At 45.9% G+C, this 22,347-nt stretch overlaps 1 long non-coding RNA gene and 1 pseudogene across 1 annotated transcript; both read right to left on the bottom strand.

Annotated features, from left to right (window-relative positions):
- Window positions 1-10,711: 10,711 nt before the first annotated feature.
- LOC136523344 (uncharacterized) lies at window positions 10,712-13,371 on the bottom strand (annotated as a pseudogene).
- A 2,444-nt stretch (window positions 13,372-15,815) lies between these two features.
- On the bottom strand, window positions 15,816-16,918 carry LOC136520094 (uncharacterized). The gene is made up of 3 exons (XR_010775131.1): window positions 16,554-16,918; window positions 16,380-16,441; window positions 15,816-15,859 (listed from the first exon to the last, which is right to left on the bottom strand). It is a non-coding gene; the product is annotated as an uncharacterized lncRNA (long non-coding RNA).
- Window positions 16,919-22,347: the final 5,429 nt, after the last annotated feature.

Below are 22,347 nucleotides of genomic sequence, written 5' to 3'. Positions count from 1 at the left end.
CTAGCCTATATGAGAACTTTGAAGAATTAGAGCTCTATTCTCTTCTCTCTGGAAACCCTAATTTTTGGTCTACTCTTGACTTATGGCAGATCTCCCTAAAGGCAGTGTTTTCCTAAACGCTAAATGGTAAACAGTCGGTCACCTACCGTTTAGCCATTATTCGGGCAAAACATCCCATTAAACGGGCTAAACAGCCAATTAAACGGGCTAAACGGGTGATTAAACGAAAACGGTGCACCACTGTGTAGCGTTTACACGGTGTTTAAATGGGCTAAACGGCCGTTTAGACGAATAGTGCCTAAAGGAGGGGGTAGGGGCTAGAATATATAGGTCGGAGCGTCAATTCTGGACCTTTGGATCAAACTGACTTGAATAAACAGTGTAGATGCAATCTAAAAGGCAATGGAGGAACCGACGTCGAAGTGGAGGCTGCCAGGTGGGGCCAGGAGGGTGACCGGCCTATAGGTGGGGTCGGCTGGCCCCATGTGTCACCCTCTGTAGGTCTGCTTCGGTGGCGTGGCTTCTGGTGTCCTCTGGAACCTTCTGGAGTTGTTTTCGCTACGAACAAGCGTGATTTTATTTGACGTTTTGATTCCGCTTGACGGTTTTTTGGATAAACCCTGCTGAAAACATAGATTCACTAAAACTCGTGGAAATTATTAGTTTAAAGCCCTAAGTCTATGTTGGTGATCGTTTTTATGCATTTATTCAAGTTATGTTGACGGTTCATGATGGATGATAACTACCGTCAATAGCATCACACTCTCGTCAGCGGAAGCCGTCCCCACCATGGCTAGCTCGGTCACCAGATGATTGAATTCATCCCTTCGCTGCCATCACAAACTAGGCCAAGTGAGGCCATGAAGGGCTCTAGGGTTCCTAACGAGATCCTAACATATGGGTATGTTAAGCCTCGGGGTATATGGTTCCCGACCGAAGAGACCCGATCTAGTCTAGGCACGTCGTAGCCCCCGCTAAGGGCTTGGGGGCTCGCCCGAGCCTCAGGCTCCCGCTCGACGACGCGCCCGTGCTTGGCCCTTGGCTCCCACCCGGTCTACGACGCCAGCCAAGGGTCGAGTGCAAGAAGACAAGCCCTGGGCCATCGAGGCTCGGGGGCTCCCAGGCGCTGCGCTCCGGGCGCAGTCTTGCCGGCCACTCCCATAACAGGGTCACGCATGGGGCGTGACATAAGAAGACATGTTCCCTCTGCCTCTAGGGGCTGGGCGGCTCCTGGGCCCACACATCCGCCCCTGGAGCCAACCTCCTTCGCCACCAAGAAGGACTCCTAGAAGGTCCACCTGGGGGAGGCTGGTCCAAGCCGACACAGCCTGACACGTAGAGTATCAAAACAGAGCAGCCGGAGGATGCCCATGGCTTCTTCGGTTCCACGACACCGCGACGGTCCACAGAGCACCATTGCAAGACCCTCCTAGACTCCGACTGCATGTAGACCGTAGACACTTCGCCCCAAACCGCCATGTACCCGACCTATCTCGGTATATAAGGGATAATGTCAAACCTTAGGGGGGAGGAGGATCTGAGATAGATCATTCGACTCCACATTCGATCCGCTTCTGCTTAGCACCGAGGGCAGAGGCACCCGAGAGGAGGGCACCGAGAGCTCCTCCACCGCATCCCATTGTCTTCCTCCTCTTCGACGAGGGAAAGACTCCACCGGTGGCGAGGCAATCTTAGGATTAGCACCGAGCTAACCCCCTACCAAATCCTTCTACACTCTATAGTAACCCCTGATTTTGGGTGCTCTTCTATATAAGGATCATCAGGTGCTGGACTTAGAGCATCGATCGGCCCGAACCAGGATAAACCGTTGCGTCCCCTCTGTGATTATTGTGTTCTTGAGTCCACCCAAGTCACCTGGAGACACGTACTCTAACACCGACTCGAACAACAATGCTTGCCGCTGTTCTGACCCCGCGACACTATCCATGGCTGAAACGAAGAAAAAAAAGAAGATAAAATCCTCCAATGCATAATCTCTTACGTGCGTCCTATACAATTAGCTGTTGTGTGCCACTAGTATGGTCCAGCTTTCAATAAGTTATGTTTTTTTTTGAGCAATTCAATAAGTTATGTGCTAAGTCATCATACAAGCATATGTCAAAATGCCCTGGCGGATCTACGACCCAAGCCCCTAGGGCCCAAGACCCTAGTTATTGGGCAACTGACACTCTATAGCCCATATAACTTTTAGGCCAATAAGGCCACAAATGAAGCCCATCACGAAGATTAGGGCAGTCCTCTGACTCGTGAGCGACCGAGACTGCGCCACTAACCCTGCACCCGTCCACGGCTCCGCGCGGTTCGTCGCCCACTCGCCTGACCGAACAGGAAGCGCTAGTGCCCCAGACGGCTAGCCGCCAGGCCACACCGCCACCACCGAGGCCTTAGGCGGCCACCGCCCACCGTCGCCGTGGCCGCCATGCGGCCCGCGCCAGCCACCACTGCCGAGGCCCCAGGCAGGCCAGCCGCTAGCAGCCAGCGGCCAGGGCCCAGGTCCACCCCTGCCCCTTGCTGCGGCCGACAATGCCCGCCTTGCCGTCCCTCTTCGGTGCTCGCCCTGCCTGCTACTCTGCTCCCTCCATCCGGCCCCTCTTCAGTTCTGAACTGGTATGTATGAGTTCTATTCAATTGGATGATGGATTCATGGATGTACTCATCTACAGGTTCTTCACAACGAAGAGGACCAATACTTTGCAATCATATTTTCTCGGCTTATTGGTTCAGATCAAGAAACATTCTCAGTTTCTTAGAGGCCCTAGTCTTAAGTAAAACTTGCATTGGGTCCACACATATAAAATAGTCAGACTGAGAAATGCATCTTCCACAATCAGAGGACACTTGCATGTGCATGTCGTCCCATCCATTCATAATTAAGTTCAGCTGGACTCAGGTTTCAATTTGAACTAATTAATTTCAGCTTCAACGCCATCGATTGGTGCAGTTGTCTGGAGAGAGACAACCTGCTCACAGATGCCCAATATATAACGCAATGGCAATGCAGTGACAGATCCATATCCACATGAGCAATACTTAGCTGGTCCATTCCATGCAGCCTGCCAATATATTCTTTAGTTGAAGGAGGCAGCAAAAGAAAAAAAAATACATGTCGTGCAGTCGGGACAAAACTCACATGGCATCTGCTTGGCTTACTGCTGTTTGTAGGATTAGAAGGCATCAGGAACTGGTCCTAGAGATTAAGTCTTGGTTTTGCAGTGCTTATAAATAGTTGATCTCCTTCAAGAGGGAAGCAATGTCTACTGCAGTACTGTAGCTCATTGATGACCATCCAATCTGCATAGATATCATCTATCTTCCAAACGTGATAGTTGTAACATTTTTCATTGGATGTTTCATCAGCCATGGTAGTTGTAACTTTTTCTTTTGGACATGGTATCCAAATGTGATGGTTGTAACTTTCTTTTTGCATGATAACATGATCCGTACTTTTTTTGAAAAAGTGAAACAACTTAACATTTTACTTTTTGTTATTATAAAACAAAGGCCCCGTTTAGCACATCTCCTCCACCAACTCCTAAAGCTATTTGGGGTCATTTTGTGGCAAATGAGGTAAAACAAAATAGATCCACCCATATAGAACTCCTCAAATCCTACTCTCATATAGGTTTGGTGTTAGAATAGAGCTGAAACTAGTAGCTTCTAGTGCTCCACCTGTGCTCGTGGACCCACCCATGCGTGGATGTCAGATTTGCCACGCCAGGCATGAGTAGGGATGACGGATGATGCCATAGGTGCGTGGATCATCGGGCATGGCCGCCGAGGCGTAGCCACTAGGGCGTGGGGCGTCGTGGAGGCGGGCCACCGAGTCGCGGCTGTCGGGCATCGGGGTGGACAGGCACACGAGCGTTAAGGTGGTTGGGCGTCATTTCTGAATTAGCAGTTCTCCCTATATTAATAAACTAGAAGATACCCCACGCATTGCTGTGGGATTTTTATTTGGAATAAAAGTAAGTGGAGATGATATATATATATAGCTTCCAATTAAGAGGTTGGAAGTTAGTGGGATGACATGGCTATCGTTAGTAGATGATATATATAGATAGTTAGTGAGGATGATATGGGTGGCTTGCATGTTTAGATAGACTTGTAGTAGGGATTATTTTATAAGAGATATATATAGATATGGGCTCGACAATTGTGGACAGGATAAGAGTTTGTTCATATGAAACATGATCACAAGAGAGGTGACATGGACCCGTTCAATGAAGGTGATTAGACACTTCGAGTGCCCCCTATATTTGAACAATTGTTGCATGGCATATACCTCATTTCCTGAAGCCATTGTGAATCAGTGCATTACATTGTTTCGGAACATCCACCACTATTTGCCTCCTGTGGCAATGCACGATACAGACCTCTATTCCTCAGCGGTGGTCTGGGATACCTTCAAGAGATGTGTACAGCTATGGTGGTCTGGCGAGGCTTTGATTGATGAGTGTAGCCAGGGTGGTGGTGCCACACCGATGGGCGGATTAGTGGGTGAAAGGGTTGATGAAGTGGCATTGGGACCCATATTGGTCATTGGTTGAGGAAAGAAATGTGGTCTAGTCATCGAGCTACCGATGGCAGTTGGGAATGACACAAAGAGAGCGTGCTAGAGATGCTCTTAACAACATTTTTGGAAGGCCACATGTTCTCGAAGCCCATACTAGAGATACAGGAGAGCACGTGTGTAAAACCTGCCAAAGCAGGACAAACTCTTTCTCATTTCTGAGCTCTTTTTTTTTATTGAAACCAGAATATAAGAATTTTTCTTGCGTAATCGGTACTGTTTCCCTTCACGTTGATGTGAAATTACACACCGGACACCTTCAGTGTTGAATTCAATTGGAGAGAACCAATAGACAAAGTGAAAAATATATAGTAGCCAATTTGGAAGTAGGAGATTTACATAACAATATTGTAGACGCGAGAGCATGATAGCATGCGCATATATCTTCTTTCCACGTGGCAATACATAAAAAACAATGACCATTTTCTTTGGTCTCTAGTGTGCATTGATTAGTGAACTAGCTCATGACACCATCTTTGATATCACATATCCCACCATTATTACCACCTGTTGTCGACAACGGACACTATGTAATAAAAACACAAATTTCTAAGTTAGAAACTGTCCGAGTATGTATAAAAACGCAAATTTCTAAGTTGTCACAGTATGGCAGTATATAATAAAAACACAGATTTCTAAGTTCTTGAGCTGATCCAATCAGTTGGGCATTCTGTCTCTAAATATCTGTCTCCGTTGGTTTGCGTGCCGGTAGTTTGACTAGATTTATAGAAAATATTAGCAATATTTGTATATATAATCACCAAGTAAATTTATTATGAAAATAGAATCGATGAACTATCTAATGATATTAATTATGTATCATAAATATTAATATTTTTTATAAATTTAGTCAAAGTTATTTCTTAGGAAGCGAGAATGACAGTTAAAAATGGATGGAGTGAGTATATACATACAAACAACCAAGGCAGTACGTTCCTTGTGAACCACATTAAATGCCGGTGCTTCCATTTTTACCAGCACCAACAGATATCCACCCAATGACCTGACCATGATATGAGATTGCATCCCAACTATCTCAACCACACTCACAAGCCTGTGGTATCCAAAGCATGCACACGTCATGGCCACACCACCAAGACTGTTCTTTCCATTTACTACGTCAAGCATGAGTTGGTTGTTCAGCCTGCAATTGTAGACTAATTTACATATTATGATTAGGATTGAGAGGCTTTCAGGGTCCAGGTGCAACCGGGAAGGATAGTGAGCAACAGGTTTAAGCGTAGGATCAATGTGAACTTTTTATGCCATGTCAAATGAGATGAAGGGCAACGCAGACAGCTTCAGGGGGACTAGAGCCACTATGGCCCGCCGCTTGTGCTAGTGCTAGTGCTCATTATTGAAGCAAAAATATAGATTACAGCTAATGCATGCATTCATCAAGAAAAGATGCATCCACAACAACATCATGTCTTCATCTATGCTCAAAGAGTGATACAAATATTATACAGAAGAAAAAACAACCGTCCTTTCCATCAAGCTGGGCATTTCCAAGGCGTTGGACTTCACCGGCTGGCCTTTCCTCCTAGATGTTCTCTCTGCACTAGGATTTAGCAGGAAATGGCGCGATTGGATCTCCATTCTGAACACAGCATCATCTCGGGGTCTATGCCAGGGAGACCCGCTATCTCTCCAATGCTCTTTATGCTAGCAAACAGACCCCCTTGAATGCGTTATTGAACTTGTGTGGCTCGAGAAGGTCTGCTGCTACCTCTCCTTCCAAAATCAAATAATCTAAGATGCTCGCAATACACGGATGACCTGCCATCTCCGCTAAACCCTCCGCAATGGAATTGGACACTTTAAACAAAATTCTACAAACATCAGAGGAATGCTCTCCACTCTGAGTTTTTTTTCTCGAATACGCAAAAGATTTGTGTATCATTGTATAAAGTAGAAGAGTTTAAGGAAACATACAACGCGCTTGTATCGAGCGCCGAAGGAGGTCAGCGTAACACTGCCGTAGCTGAACTATATATATATATACACACACTACAACTAAAAAAACAAAGCGTTGACACTTTTTGATGCAATATTTATTTTGGGTCTGTCTCTTCCCGTGCGATCCCGGGTCTAAGCCGTGCAATCACCAGCAATCTCCCACATCCCGCATCCCGCAACAAGGAAAGCCCCGATCGCGCCTCCGTCCCCGTCGCGCATGGATCATCGGGGTCGTGGATGGAAACCCATCCGCGCGACATCAGTGCCTCGCGACGGTGACCACGACTCCGCTCTTTCCCTCGCGACCCATCCGCGTTCGTGGTGTTGACCAGAGGCGAACAGGGTGATTCCCAACTCCCCTTGCAGCCACGGGCCGCCACGCCAACGGCGCGACCCCAAGCCCAACCTGGCTGCCGCCGGACTCCCCCGGCCCCTGCTATGCATGCTCGCGGCCTGCAGTCTTCATGCACCCTGCCCTCGCCCTCACCCTCGAGGCGGTGCGCCCTCGCCGGCGACTCCCCACATCAAGTCCTCATCCGCCCCTTCCCTAGCGGTGAGCACCCACAAGGTATGCCATCTCTTCTCTTCCCTTCCTGCTGTACGAAACTGAGTCTCTTCTCTTCCCATACCGCTGTACGAATCTGAGCACCCATTAAGCTATCTATGGTTTTAGACCCAAACCACTAGACCCAGACCATAACGTAAGCTATTTTGATTTGGATTGACACAATTAATTTCTCATTACAAGTATATATTGTTCAGGAATGTGAATGCTAATTGCCCCGCGAAAAAATGTCATTAGACGAACTCATCAACCTTGAGGCACCTTGCGAGTCTGATGCGAATGTGGTGGAGCCTCTAGCTTCTGAACTTCAAGCAGAAGGGGAAGCTTGTGTTTTTGGTAGTAATTGGATCAGAATCCATCTGCTAGGTACATGATCTTGAAGAGGGGTAAGTGGAAGATATGGACCTCACAAACGATGATGTAGTGAATGGAAAAGAGTAGCTGTACAGACTGAGACAGTAATTGGTTTCGAGGTCAAGCTGGACAAGGGCCATGCTGCTGAAAATGCACCAGTTTAAGAGTGAAACGACATCTCTGTTCAAGAAAGGTGTATCCTCTTGAATAGAATATTATGTATTTATGCTAATATACATTTGCAACTGTAGGTGTGTATGTTTTCTGAAGAATCATTTATTTCTTTGGATGCCAACAAACCATTACCGGAATTTGGTAATTATCCATGACTCAATTTTCATGTGATTTTTGGGGTTTGCAGGTAAGTTCATGCTAATTGCATTTCTACAGGATAAAGAAAAGGCTTAGCATATCCGCGCTGGGAGCTAGGCAGTGTGTGTTGAGGTTGTGCCCGAGGCACATGTTGAAGCTGCTTCTCGCCTCCTCATAGAGGAGCGCACCACCGCAACAGCAAGCAACCCCTACGTAATCCCTTGTGACAAGGCAACAAGGGCTCAAGTTATCCCAGATGCTATAGCCAGTATGTACTAACCACAAATGGTCTTCGCTTCCTTAAATATTATTATTAATTTTCATTGACTTCACTATTTTTTCTTTGCTTCGGTGGAGGCTGAACCATTATCTTCACCAAGATGAATGACTCCGCATTAGAGCTTTCTGGTCTTATTCCTGAACACCGTTCCTTACATGGAGATGTTGTGCAATGCCAATGTGAGGTGAGTTGTCAAAACCCGAAAATTCTAACTCTACAGTTTGTCAATATTGTTCTGTTTTAGCAATCTATAGAAAGCCAAAAAGATATTCGTTGGTTGGTGATCATATGAAGGTAAATGCAGAATTTGATTGCTTGTCCCCCCAATAACTGTGTAGTTTTGCTGTGACTTACTTTCTATTTTCTAGATGCAGAAGAGGGCATACGTTTGTTGTTGGTGAAAAAGATTGTAGTGATTTGATTGCTTCTGCTGCTTGGGAAATGAATAGATAGGAGAGGAATAGTGTCGGTGTTTTGGACCGGCGGGCCCTCAACCGACTAGTAAAAGTGTACTGCGTGCCCCTAATCCTGGATGGTGATGCAACAAGATACAAGGTTTATACTGGTTCAGGCAATATGTGCTCTCCAGTCTGAGAGAGCGATCTTGTATTCCTTGCACCGAGGTGCTCGCAGTAGGGGCTTACAAGCTGGGCGAGAGAGGGAGCTAGTCCCAAGTCTCTGCATAGAGTGGCGTGGGTGGCTTGAGATGTTGATCTCTTGTAGTGAGGGAGCGTGCGTGTTACAGAGCATTGTGCGTTGCTTGTCTGTGTGTCTCCCTTCGATCCCCCCAAAAGCGGCCCTGGTCACTCCCTTTTATAGTTGAAGGGAGGCACAAGGGCGGTACATGGATCTGTTACGTGGCGTTTTGTGAGCAGAGGCGGTATGTCTGAGCCCTGTAGCTCGTCACTATGGCGGCATGGTCGGTGGAGCGGTCTTGTCCTCGGTGCACTGGAGCGACGCGCTGGTCACGCCCGATCCTATGCGACGTGGGAGCTGCTGTGGTGGCGTGCACGTCTTCTGTTGGAGGCGTGCTGGTCACTGTATGTTTGACCGGCGCAGAGAGCCGAGGCTAGGTAGATGTGATGGCGCGGGTGTGCTGACTCCGAGGATACATGAGCTTGGCCCTGTACACGACGTGGGAGCTCCTACGGCTTGACACAGGGCATAGCGCGTACTGCGGACGACGTGCCGGTCCCAGAGTGCTGACAACGTGGAGAGCCGAGGCCCAGTCGGTGCAGAGGCTGAACCATTGTGGGGGGGGGGGGGCTCGACGGGCACGAGTCCCGAGGCTACGGGAGCAGTTGGCCTTGTACGCTGATTCCGAGGCTATAGGAACCCAGACTTGACTTCCCACGCCGCGCTGTCCTCGGAGCAGGGGTTAGGCAGTACAGTGCAGCACGGGTGTCAGCCGTGGGCACATTGCCGAGCACAGCGGCCGGTAACCCCTGCCCCGTCCTGTCCCGGATGGCATAGCGTCGATGTGACTCCCGTCTCGTCAGCCACTTCGCTGTATCGTGCCGCTGTTCGGCTGACGTCGCGGGAGTGGTTGGACGTGACGTCTTGTCAGAGAAGTCGATCAAGGCAGCGGTGACGGGTTTGACGCCGAGCCGGCCTCGAGCGAGTCGGTAACTGAGTGCTCATCAGAGGCCTCGTGACGTGGGGCCTCGGGCGAATCGGAGAATCGATACCTCGTCCGAGGCCTTGTGGCGTGGGGCCTCGGGCGAGGCGGAGAATCGGTACCTCGTCCGAGGCCTTGTGGCGCGGGGCCTCGGGCGAGGCGGAGAATTGGTTCCTCGTCCGAGGCCTTGTGGCGCGGGGCCTCGGGCGAGGCGGAGAATCGATACCTCGTCCGAGGCCTCGTGGTTTCATTCTGGGCCGAGCCCGCTTCAGGTGAGCCCGGATATTGTTCGAGGTGGGCCGGGTGGTCCAGCCGGGCTCGGATAAGGTGGGGGTTTGCCGGTGGTTGTCTCTTGGCTTCGATATTTACAAGGTCTAAGCGATTTTTTTTGGTTCTTGCTTAGGGGACCCCTTTTTATGGTACCCGACAAATAGATAAGCAAGCTTTATTAAAGATTTGTCTTTATTCTATACTAGGTAGTGTGCCCGTGCGTTGCTACGGGACAACTAAACTTTTATACTAAAAATACATGGATCGCACGATAAGATAACAATACTACAAAATTAAATACCAACGTTAAAGTTATAGTTAATCCAAAAAGCAAAGTTTATGAAATCAATAGTCACACAGAGCGCGGTGTCATAGGCTTACAAACTCTACTTTATAGACCTTTCCGTGATGCGCCTAAGATAATGTTTTATATCGGCTAGAAGAAATCTCTGATATCCATTTCATTTGTGCGCCAATAAATCCATGAATAAGTTCCGTCACATCTCCATACCATCCTATACACAGGCTCGAGTATATATGTCAATATTAGTGCCTGTCGCATGAGTAATACTGCATCTCTTGAAAATTCTTCCACAAAAACTTAAAACAAAGTGTTATACTCACCGTATAAATATATGTGGCTTTTGGTCTATTCCACGCAGACATATACTGTAGAATAAGATATCCACTTAAGTGTCTATGGCAAGATTCACGATCAGCGATATATAGAAATAGTTAAATCATATGTATTATTATTGCAAGCTATAGTGACTCTGCGTTAGTTACCCATCTATGTCCTCTGCAATGTTGTCCTTCCTGTCTGAATTTCCATTTGAAGACATCCTCATTCCATCTAGGAATATGTACATTCACTGCGTCCATGTACTGCAAGGTAAATCCAAGAGTGTACCTGGCATACATCAGCGCTGGTGTGTCTTTACACCAGTCTTCAATAGGTCTAGGATCAATCATGATAAGCATCTTCTCTTTCTGATAAAAAACATAAAGCATATACTTTTGAACGTGCGGCCATGGCAAAAGAAACTGCAAACATGGTAGCGTTTAGAATAGTATATAGGAAACAAGTAATAAAAGCAGGAGCAAGCGACTTACATATCTGCATTGTGCTAAGCTGTATTCCATATCCTCACATACACCAATCGCAGCAGCCATTTCTTTCTTGGTGTATTTTTACGGTATTCTGGCATTTTTGTTGAAGCACACATTTTCTGAAAGAGAAGGATATCGAGAGTCAGGATTAGTATAACTTGGCCAACTTTATACAATTAGGAGAACAACAAATAAGACAATATAATATAACACGATAAGAATTTTAAAAATATGCTTACACAGAATCTCAGGTCCATGTGATGCTTCGTAATACTATTAAATTTTTTCATTGTATTGTACTCTCGAGCTGCCTAAAAACAGACACCTAAGTTGAAACAGTTCTCAGAGATGTCTCGATTGTTCATTAACAACTCTTGTAGGTCCTTGACACTTAGGGCAATCATGGAGGGATGAAAACCTTTAACCCAAGGCTTTCTGCAAAGCATTAGACACAGATGATGGTTTTCGTCATATAAGATAGCACACTATTATTAGTAAATAAAGTAATTAAAATAAGCATGTAGCTTATTTCAACGTCGCTTCATCCTGAATTGCCATGACGTAATCACACAGTAACTCAGTCATTTCTTTCTTGTTCATTGGCATGTCTTTCGTGGCCTCAAATGCCCAAAACTCATCAGGGTCTTGGTTGACATGGATTTGTGGGGATTTATTCTGAGTTTGTACGTGTTAAGGGGTGCCCGTTTGAACCACTAAGCATTCGTCCTCCTCATAATGTTTTCTCTTTTTTGTGGACACTTGATCAGCCATCTTTGGATTCTCTATTATGGCACAGTCACTTGGGCTTCCAATATTTTCATCCCTATCAAGATATGAAGCACCCTTTCATTTGTTTAACTCTGACGATAGCAAGATCACTGCAAGCTTCAATCTAAATTCTTTCATATCATCCTGCACGATAGTATGAACCTAATTAATTATTAATTAAAAACCCACAGCTAGTGCACACTCATAACTTGTGGTAAGACGCATAGTTTACCTGATTAAACTCGTCTGACAAATCGTTCCTAGTCTAATACTCCATAAAGTTTATTAAGAATAAACCGCATGAAAAACTACATACAACATTAATAGAGGTTCAGGCTCACATTAGATCAAAAAGGCAAAGACACATAAAATTCAACTTATATGACATGCCATTATTTCTAACATACACATCTGTTTGTAATAATTTCCCATGAAAAATCTCCCTAACCGGCAAGGTATCAACCTCAACATCTAGCCATTTGTGCTCTTTCGGGTCTGTCTCCTCCAATATGAAATCTATTTGTTTCCACAATCTAGCTCGCTATTTGTTCATAGAAGAACGAATCAATCAGCATTTCTAAAATATAAAATGTGTACAAATAGCTGTGTTAGGAAATAACGATAATTTTATTGAGGTCAACATGTCCAAACATCTCGCCCAAAGAGTCTAGCACCTGAATCTCACATTTGACGGCGTTTATAACAGCAAGGTACCAATGTGTATTTGTAACATTTATTGAAAGGAACACCTATCAAATCAAACAATAAACATTGTGTCAGGCATAAAAAACTGATAATGAAAGACCAATAGATCGTTTAAAAAAATTGCTACCAAGTCATGCTTTAAGTAAGCTAGCACCCTTTGAACTAAACCAGGACGCTGTGAAGTATCACGGTTAGGGTAATTGGCTTCAATGGTCTCATCCTTTTCTCCATCCCGCTTCATGATTGCAACTAAGCACACAGTTTCAAGATAGACTGTACCTCCTGGCCTCTTTTTAAAGCCCTTCTAAGCCTTCAGTAGTTTAATATAAGCATTTATGACATGCATACATTTTGCCATTAGAGAGAAAGAGCATTGAAGTTGGCAATGTTTGATTGAGTATTATGACTTGCATCTGTTACCTCGTCAGACAAGTATTCATATGGCTGAAAAAGACATTACATGTGGTTTCTCGACACCAGAACATCATCTATGAGCACAAGCTCCTCATTCCCAGGTGAAGATGGAATTTTTTTGACAGATTCAATTATGGCTCTATCAGTATTGGTACAAACATAATCTGAAAAAGAGGATTAAATTAAAGTATACAACAATAGTTAGCAGTTTTTCTAGGTTAATCCATTAAAAAGAAAATATTAATACCTTCTGGGGCAACCGGTGAAGACATAGATTTTTGGGGTTTATTTTGTACGATTATGATTTTCGAGAGTCCTTTTTCTCCCGTCGAATCTACCCTAGAAGTTGATAGGGCCTTTTCATCATGGGCCGTGCTAAAGCCCTGGACAACTGGTAGAGCTTCGTGGGTAACTTTTGTACTCATGCTTTTTTGCAACCATCTAGAATCATCCATAGGCTCACTGGAATTTTCTGTTTGTACAATATCTCCTAAGGGGCCTCCATTTTCCTTTGAAACCTTTGCATCTGAACTATCCATTGAGACCTAAAACATGTACTTCATTATCATTCTATCACATAAATCAGTGTATGAATAACCACACAGTAAAGAAAGTCTATCACATAAATCAGTATATGATCTAACCACAAATTAAAGAATGTATTTGAAGTCACACCCTGAGCCCCTGGCCTTTTGTCGTTAATTCTGCATTCCAAAGAATAAAAACAAAAGGAACAATAATTAGTAGGATTTTTATGCAGTCCGCAGTCCTCCTTGAGGCCACAGCAAGACGGCGAAGGCGATGGCGGCAGGCGATGACGATGGCGACGTGCTATGACGAAGCACAGCCGGTGCGTGAGGGATGGCGCGAGGGCCGAGGCCGGTGTGAGCGAGGGCGAGCTCAGCTGGCGAGGGTGGGTGCTATGGCGAGGCCACAGGATTTATAGCAGAGGATTGATAGCAGTCTCTCTCTTTCCTTTTGTCTTAATTCTCTTTCCTTCTGTGTTAATTCTCTTTCCTTTTTCTCATTGTCATGTATGCTGGTGCATGCAAACATGCAATGTGTATATAGATAGCACAATAATTTTCTACTTCCTATTTTGCCATGATTCCTCTATCACATGACAAGCAATATTCAATCAAGGAGAATGGCACCGATCAATCAGTAATAAAGGAGAATGACATCAAATTCTATATCATATTTAATGGTGCTGCTTGTTGATAGATACTGCATCGTATTATGTGTATACCTTGTTAAGTTTTAAGTTAATCTCCTGTACTAATCCTAGTTTGCTCTTGCCGATTAAAAATATATGCATGTGTTTCAGCTCATATATGTGTAGCTATATAGCAGCAGTTCATTTCGGTTTGGCATAGCAACAGTTCAATTCGGTTCTGAGTATTTTTTCACTCTTCCAATTAGCAAGAATTGAAAATAATCATTTTCCTTGTTGCCTTGCTTGTGCCGATGCGCAGGAAAGTAAATAAAGAGTAGAAAAAGGGGATGGTGGTGGTCACCTGGATGCGTTCACCACTTGGATGAGCAGAAAGTATTTTTATGCAGTCGGCAGTCCTCCTCGAGGGCACAGTAAGACAGCGAAGGCGATGGCGGCAGGCGACGACGATGGCGACACGCTATGACGAAGCACAGCCGGTGTGCGAGGGAGGGTGCGAGGGCGAGCTCAGCTGGCGAGGGTGGGCGCTATGGCGAGGCCACGGGATTTATAGCAGAGGATTGATAATAGTCTCTCTCTTTCCTTTTGTCTTAAGTCTCTTTCCTTCTGTGTTAATTCTCTTTCCTTTTGCTTGTTGCCATGTATGCTGGTGCATGCAAACATGCAATGTATATATGGATAGCATAATAATTTTCTACTTCCTATTTTGCCGTGATTCCTCTATCACATGATAGGCAATATTCAATCAAGGATAATGGCACAATCAATCAGTAATTAAGATTAACCTGTAATCAATGTGTAATAGTTGAGATTCAGCTTAGGTAGCACAATAAATCTGATGTTTTGAATTACATGCCAAGCGTTATAGCCAATCATAAGCAGTAGTCGCAAAAGTGACCATAGACAGTAGGGTAACTCATTTCAAGAGCCATTTTAAGTAACTATTATACATTGAAGCCAAGTTTATTGTTTTATATATCAGGAAAACAAAATATATAATCAAGTGTATTGTACAATCTATTTATTTGTAGCGGTAGCAATGTAGGTACCATTGGCAAACTGCAACTGTCATGACTGTACAATTCACCTACTGTGGAATGTCATAAATCTCCAAGTTTTGGAAGCCGAGTTGAAGAAAATGAACATGAAATTTTAGGAATCTTGAGTTGAAGAAATCAGATCACAAGGCTGCAAGGAAACAAAAAAATCACTTAGATTAACTTCCTATACCACTGTAAAGGTGGACTTAATTGGTATTTTGAGTAACGACATGTAGATTGCCGGGCAAAAACTACCAGGAAGATGATCGATGAGACCTTAAACCTCAAAGTAAGTGCGAAAAGAAAATAGCGTTTAATTAAAGAAAGAAATGTATGGGAGTCATATAGTATACATGGTGTCCAATTAAAGTGATAGGCGTAAAATTACAATAAACTAAAATGCAAAACAACCTTTGATATGAAATTAGAATAAACCAAAATGCAAAATATTAATTTCAAAACCAACAGATATTCCATTTGATAAATAGAGAAGGCACATATAATCTAAAAATGTCACATTGAAATCTAAGGACCATGGTAAGTGGGTCTAGAGTTGAGTTCACTATACCTACTTATTTCATCTCTTTGTAATAAGTCTTATCCTAGTGTACAAAAAGCATTGGTGTGCTGAGCATAGAGCACATGTGAATCACAAGTTCATAGAATGTAATCAATCATCCAATGCACATATACCTATACCTGCACACCAGAAGTTCAATGTGGAAGGCACTCAGAGTTGTGGTAGACAGACTGACATGTACAATAATAGGTGCTGGAAGCAGCCAGCTATAAAGTAACTGAATCTTGTTTCTTATAAGAGCATAAAAATACAAAAACAATAAAATGGAACTGCACCCCAAAAAAATAAAAATAGACCATGAATCTATTAAACTTTGTAAGATGCATCCAAGTAACCTATACCTAACTAAATGAGACATTCAGGTTCAATCTCAAAGCAAAGCTCACTGTCAGACAATTGATGTAAGCAATATGAGAAGTAGCTTAAATATCTGAGGCTACTAGAATGAATATGGCTAAAAATTTAATAACAAACAAAAAATAGGGAGTGCGATGGAAGTTCTAAAAACATAAACTCAGAACACTTGGGAAACCATGATATATTGATGCAGGCATGCAGTCCTATGTTGCCTGATCACTGCAAGGAACTGATATATGTTGTACGATATGAATGAGAACAAAAGCTATATATGAACCTCACCTGCATATATAGTTTGTCACTGAAATGAGGCCTATTAAGCAACAGAACAGCTCTGGGTCATACTGAGGGAAAGGCGAACACAACATTAGTTTGAGAACAAAGAAAAAAGAAATAAAGGAGGGAAGTATATCAAGTGATATAACTGTGGTTAAGAAGCCACCAATTGCACCTTACATTTGAGAAATCACCATATGCAAGAGCCTCAAACCTATGCATACTGTACTTTGAGGTTGTCAGCATATAACTGTATAGGAATATCTATATGTATGAATACATGATGGTAAAAGTGAAGCACCACTGGAATATAAACGACCACATCGCAATGAGCAAAGCAAACAACTATGAAAATTAACAGATATCATGCATTCCATAATTTATTTATTCGGATCCAAATTTAGCCAAGCCGAAGTGCAACTGACCTGCAGAGCTCTGTTTTCCCATAACAGTGTATAATTGTATAGGAATATCTACATATATTAATACACGATAGTAAGAGTGAAGCAGCACTGGAATATCAAAGGCAACATAAAACTTATTTAATACTTTCTCCATGCCAGTTATAAGACGTTTTGACTTTTCTAGATACATAGCCCTTGCTATCCACTTAGATATATACTATGTCTAGGTACATAGTTAAAGCAAGCTATCTAGATGTGTCTAGAAAAGCAAAAATGTCTTATAATTTTGAATGGAGGGAGTAGAATCTTTAGGGAATTAAAAATATGTTGAACAGGAACATATATTCATCGAGATTAACACTAAATCAAACATTGTCTAGTTATCCATCAATTCAGTGCACGACCAGAATCCAAATACCCAACATTGGATCTAATATAATAAAAAATCACTGGAAAATAAATTCAGGATTTTCTCAGTTTATGAAATAATGAAAATAGAAATCTTGATGCAAATGCAAGCATAAACCGTGCTAAACAATGTGCTATACAAACCTGATCGAGAGCAGATGCAAAAACATCTAACACGTGGCCTTGACTGACCAACTGCTACGACCTAACTGCAACTGCAACAAAGCCTGCTTGTGGCAGTGCTCATTATTGTTTGCCACTAATAAGCTGCTCAATAGAGCATGCATGCAGACTGTTCGCACAGTGAATAGATTGAATTCATGGCAGCTCTTTTTATGTTTGATGGTCACACTGCTCTAGTTGGCCAAGTAGTACTATGGTTATTCGGAGAGACTTTAATTACCACTAGTGCTAATGCATGTCACTTATAGCAAGTATAATAACAGGCTGTAAGCAAGATAAATACTGAGGCGGAGGACAGAGAAGAGGAGAGAGAGGAGAAGTGGGCTGTAAATTTACAGTCGGCTTAGACACAAGAACCGAGAAGCAAGATAAATGCTAAGGTGGAGGAGAGAGGAGAGGAGAGAGAGGAGAAGCGGCCTGTAAGTTTACAACCGGCTTAAACACAAGAACCAAGAAACTTTATATGAGAGACAAGTGGGTCATGTATTAATGCTAAAGAGCGCACCAATCGGAGTCGTCCAGCCTGCGCCTCCGCACCCGCCGAACCCTACCTTGACGCACCCACCGCCACCGCCGCCACCGCCGACCACCACCCTGGCGTCGGTGCCCCCTGCCCCCTCCTCCCCATCCTCCTCCCTCTCCCCGTCCATCTCCCCTGCCTGTCCCACCACCTGCAGTGACGCGCGGCCACCTAACCCTAGCCTAACGGGCCCCCTCCCCCTCCCCCTCCACTCCCCTCCCCGCACCCGACAACGAACCGCGGGATCTAGACCCGCTCACATCGACGCCATTGTCGACACCGGGAGCCACGGCCGTCACCAGGTCCACCACCGCTGGATCCGTCGCTCCATCACCATCCTCACCGCCAACTTCCCTAGCCGTGGATGCCCCAGGGCTGCTCGTGGACGCCAGATCCGGTGTGTTTGCATAGACCGTGTCCGCCACCGAGATCACCAACGTCGGATTTGGCTCTAGGGCACCGCCGCGAGCTCCCTCAACGCCCGCGGCGCCACCGATGCCGGGCACCGCCTTCGCGACCACCACCCCGCAAACCAACGCCGGACGCAAATCCGCCGCCGCCCCACTGGTGCCTGCCACGGATGGAAGGTTGGAGGATGCCGAGGAGCTGGTCCTTGTCGAGGACGTCCTAGAAGATGAGGACGAGGAGGAGGACGCCACAAACTCAGCCAGGTCCTTGCTGTCGTCCCTCTCCCCGCATGCCCTCCCCTTCTTCCCCGCCCCATGGTCGGTTTGTAGGAGTAAGTTCTGGCTCGCGCACGACCACATCGTCGCTCAGTGTCGCTCCCTGTCGCGTTGCTTCCGTTGCCGGGGTACCGGCCAGCGGGCCAGAGCATGCAAGCGTGGTCGTTCGCCGGCATGCAAGCCTTCGTCCTCGGAGGCACGTCACCCCTGTAGGGGTGCCAAGGCATGTCGCCCTGCCAGTCCTTGGCAACCCAGCTTATCACCAGGAGATTGCGACGTGCCAGGCCATGCACCGCCACTGTCGTCGCCTCAACGTGTGCAGCGGTCGACCCTGCCATCATCGTCGCGGTAGCAGCGCCACAACAGCAGCCTGCCGCTATCACCACCTCTGGGTGACGCTGATAGTCGTCCCAATGTCGAGGTCTTCGTCGTCCAGAGGAACGTGGAGCTCGCCGCGTCTGGGGCGGACCTCTCCCTTGTTCTCGTCGCACTCGTTGGTGGAAACCAGCCAGCCATCACGCCGAAGGAGTTCCAGGCACACCTTTCCTTGAGATTCCATGTGTCTATGGGCACGGCCAGGGGCTCTGCTTTGCTCTGGGGCCCCTTTGAACATGAGTGTCAACTGGACGGCCACTCTAGCGTCGCTATGCAGGGAGGCAAAATGTAGATGCAAGCGGCGCACCCTGAGCCTGTGCTCGCAGCCGTTGCTCAAAGGTTCAACATTCGGACTTTGATCCCATGCTGGTTAAGGTGGAGGCATGTCTGACCAAAAGGCCACCTCAGGCAGGTCTCCTGAGCCAGGACGTGCAGGAGGTGGCCTAGGCGGTGGACCTGTGTCTTTCAGGCCCATATGAGTGTGGCTCGGGCCAAACCTCACCAAGGCCCTCACTACTGGAGCCGGAGCAGCCTGGGTATCCCCTCCCCCGGTCCAGGTTGACTTCCCCGGTAGCCAGGAAGGTGCAGCCGGAGGTGGCCTAGCCACGCCGGCTATTGATGGAAGAGCGCCTGACGCGACGGCCGCAACGTCGACCAAGGACTTCATCGCTGCATTCAAGAAGCCGCTGACGATGCCTGTCTTGTCGTCGCCCCCACGACTACGGCTAACCCGGGCATCCAGAGCGTGGGCGGGGGAGCTAGATGACTCGGAACTCGTTCCCAAGAGGAGCGCCAGGCTTGCCGTCAAGAGCAAGCACAGGGAACAGAACCCGGAGGCTCAGGCGCGGAAGGTGATGATGAAACGTCTGGGACTCAAGGTGGAGATTGAGCTACCTGATGAAGCCTCCTTTGAGGAATTCCAGACCGCCTTCACCTTCCCCCTGTCGATGTCGACGCGGGAAGCCATGCAGGTCCTCTTCCCGGATAGGAAGCAGCAGGCCTAGTCCCTCCCTTTTGTCTTGCCGATTTGGTCGCGAAACACCTTCCTATGTAATTTTTTCTATGTGAATCCTGTAGCTAGGTGGTAAAGTGTGTGTTGTGTCACGAAGGCTCCTCGCTTGCGTGATCGCATATGGTTGTACTGATAACTATTTTCCTGTTAATGAAAAAACGGGTGAATGGCCCGATCGAGGAAAAAAAATTTTAATGCTAAAGAGCTAACTATTATATGCGTGGGCTAAGAGGTAGACTGTAAGGATCCTTACGGCCGGCTGTATTATTAGCCTTGCTACGAAGGGCTGATTCAAATTGCCGATATTAATTGTCACATAATGTGACCATCCATAGTACTGTGATTACGCCCCCCCATACAAGTCTATTTACATTGCCTATATATGTCTCCATTCCACCAAGCCAAGACGACATATCCATACGGAAATATGGGCTGCAAGTAATTGCAAGAGGAGCTCTCATCCACACTTCCATGTCATTTATTCCTTCTGAAATAGCATGCATGAACGCGTGTTTTGTTCCTACCGAAGTGTAAGAGTTTTACTGATTTGGGATTGAGAAGCATTTGGAATCAAGCAACCAACGGACATGTCCTAGTAATTAGTCAATCAGTGGTTTCCATTTGAAATTTACATAATTGAGGCCTTTGGAGTTGGGACACATCCCCTACACGTTTTGTGCATGTACGGCGGTAAATGACATGAAGAGCAAGGTAAACAGATACACCTTGGTTGATTTTAGTTGGAACTTCGGTAGGCCACATGCATGCATGCTGCCCAAGACAAATCAGACTTGCCAAAGATAAAGTGAACAATAGAGGCCTGTTTGTCAGTTGGAAGTAGCAACTTCAAACAAGTATTGTAGAAATGCCACAGACAGAGTTGCCCTGTTTTTGTCTGTGGCAGTGCCAAGAGCATGTTGGCATGCAAATTTTCTCTACACAGGACAACAGCGTGTGTGCTCATGACAACTGTGATTAGTGAACCAACCCGATCATGACAACGGTTACGGTTACTGTTACGTTGAACAAGCATGCAGGTCTATGGGAATTGGAAACATCAAGAAAGGACCTAGAACTGTGTGCTGCTGCTCACCAGATTAGGTAATGCTTCCCTTTCGCTTCAAGCTGCAGAGGCATTCGCAGTCCGGCCAGTATGCCCGACTCACGGGATCACTGGTCAAACCATCCTGACCACGTGTCGCCGGCGGTTTTAGAGCTGTGAACTTACATTACCGTATTTGTCCATATATGACACGCCACAAATTCAACTGCTACGAGGAGGGTTACACTAACAAAATAAATTAACCGCCGACCTCATCTTCAGAGATAGCAAGGTAAAAAAACAATTCTAGAAGCGGTTAGACTCTTAATTTTTTTTCACAATTCGTATACTTCAGATGCCTAAACGATCTTGATTTCAGGCGACCTGCTCCCATGCTTCTTCTTCCTCCCCGCGTCTTTTCTCCGCCGCCCCCTCCACCACCGGCGCCTGCGCCCTCGCAAGAGAGGAAGAAGGCGCTAGGGTTGCCACGAGGCAGGCAATCTCTCTCTCCCTCTCTCTCGCCGGTGGTGGGGTCACGCGCTTTGGGAAGATGTCTTAGCCGTTGGATGAAGATCGCATGCATGACCTTCTTCGGCTGATAGGAACCGGGAAAACAGGCGGCTGATATATAGTAATATATATAACAGGTTTCCTCTAAAAAATATTTTTAGCAGGTCCTATATTTTTCCAGGGAGGAAGCCAATCCGTGCGCAGGAAAGTGGAAAAACAATCCAGCATACATATGCGTGTTGATCCAATTCCATGGCTACCTGCATGCATCTGCATGTCTTTGAGTGCCACAGTGCCACGATCTGTTCGTTTCTTTTTTTTTTCGTCCAACTGAAATAAACGAAACCAACTCACATACTTGTCGGTGGCACGTCTCATGGGCCCTACCAAATAATTAAGGCCGAACAGACTTATCGGTGGAGGGTGGCACGTCACGTCTCGTCCACACGCTGCCAGCAATTGTAGCCACGTAAACTGCATGCGAACAAAACATCTCCACGGAAACCGCAGCCCATTGTAACTTTTCTTACCATCATTCATCATTGATTGACCTCACCTCGCAATGACCACCCTGATAAAGATCGACCACTTGTCGAATCAGAATTGTCGTCTTTATCCAAGGCGTCTTCTAGCCGTAACTATCACATTTGACCGATCCTTATCGCAGACACACCAGCCACCATTAATCCAATCTCCATATCTGGACGCATCCCTATTGACTGCAGCCTAATGGATGGTTTGAGTCAGCCGCTCGTAGTTTCAAACTTGATCACGGCCATGCTCCACTTGCGTTGTATCCTTTCCGAAACACTCGTGTGAAAGTCTTGCGTGGTGTGG

This window comes from Miscanthus floridulus, chromosome 18 (assembly GCF_019320115.1).
Source record: "Miscanthus floridulus cultivar M001 chromosome 18, ASM1932011v1, whole genome shotgun sequence".
NCBI classification, from domain to species: Eukaryota; Viridiplantae; Streptophyta; class Magnoliopsida; order Poales; family Poaceae; genus Miscanthus; species Miscanthus floridulus.
This window is presented reverse-complemented; position numbering and strand designations above follow the sequence as displayed.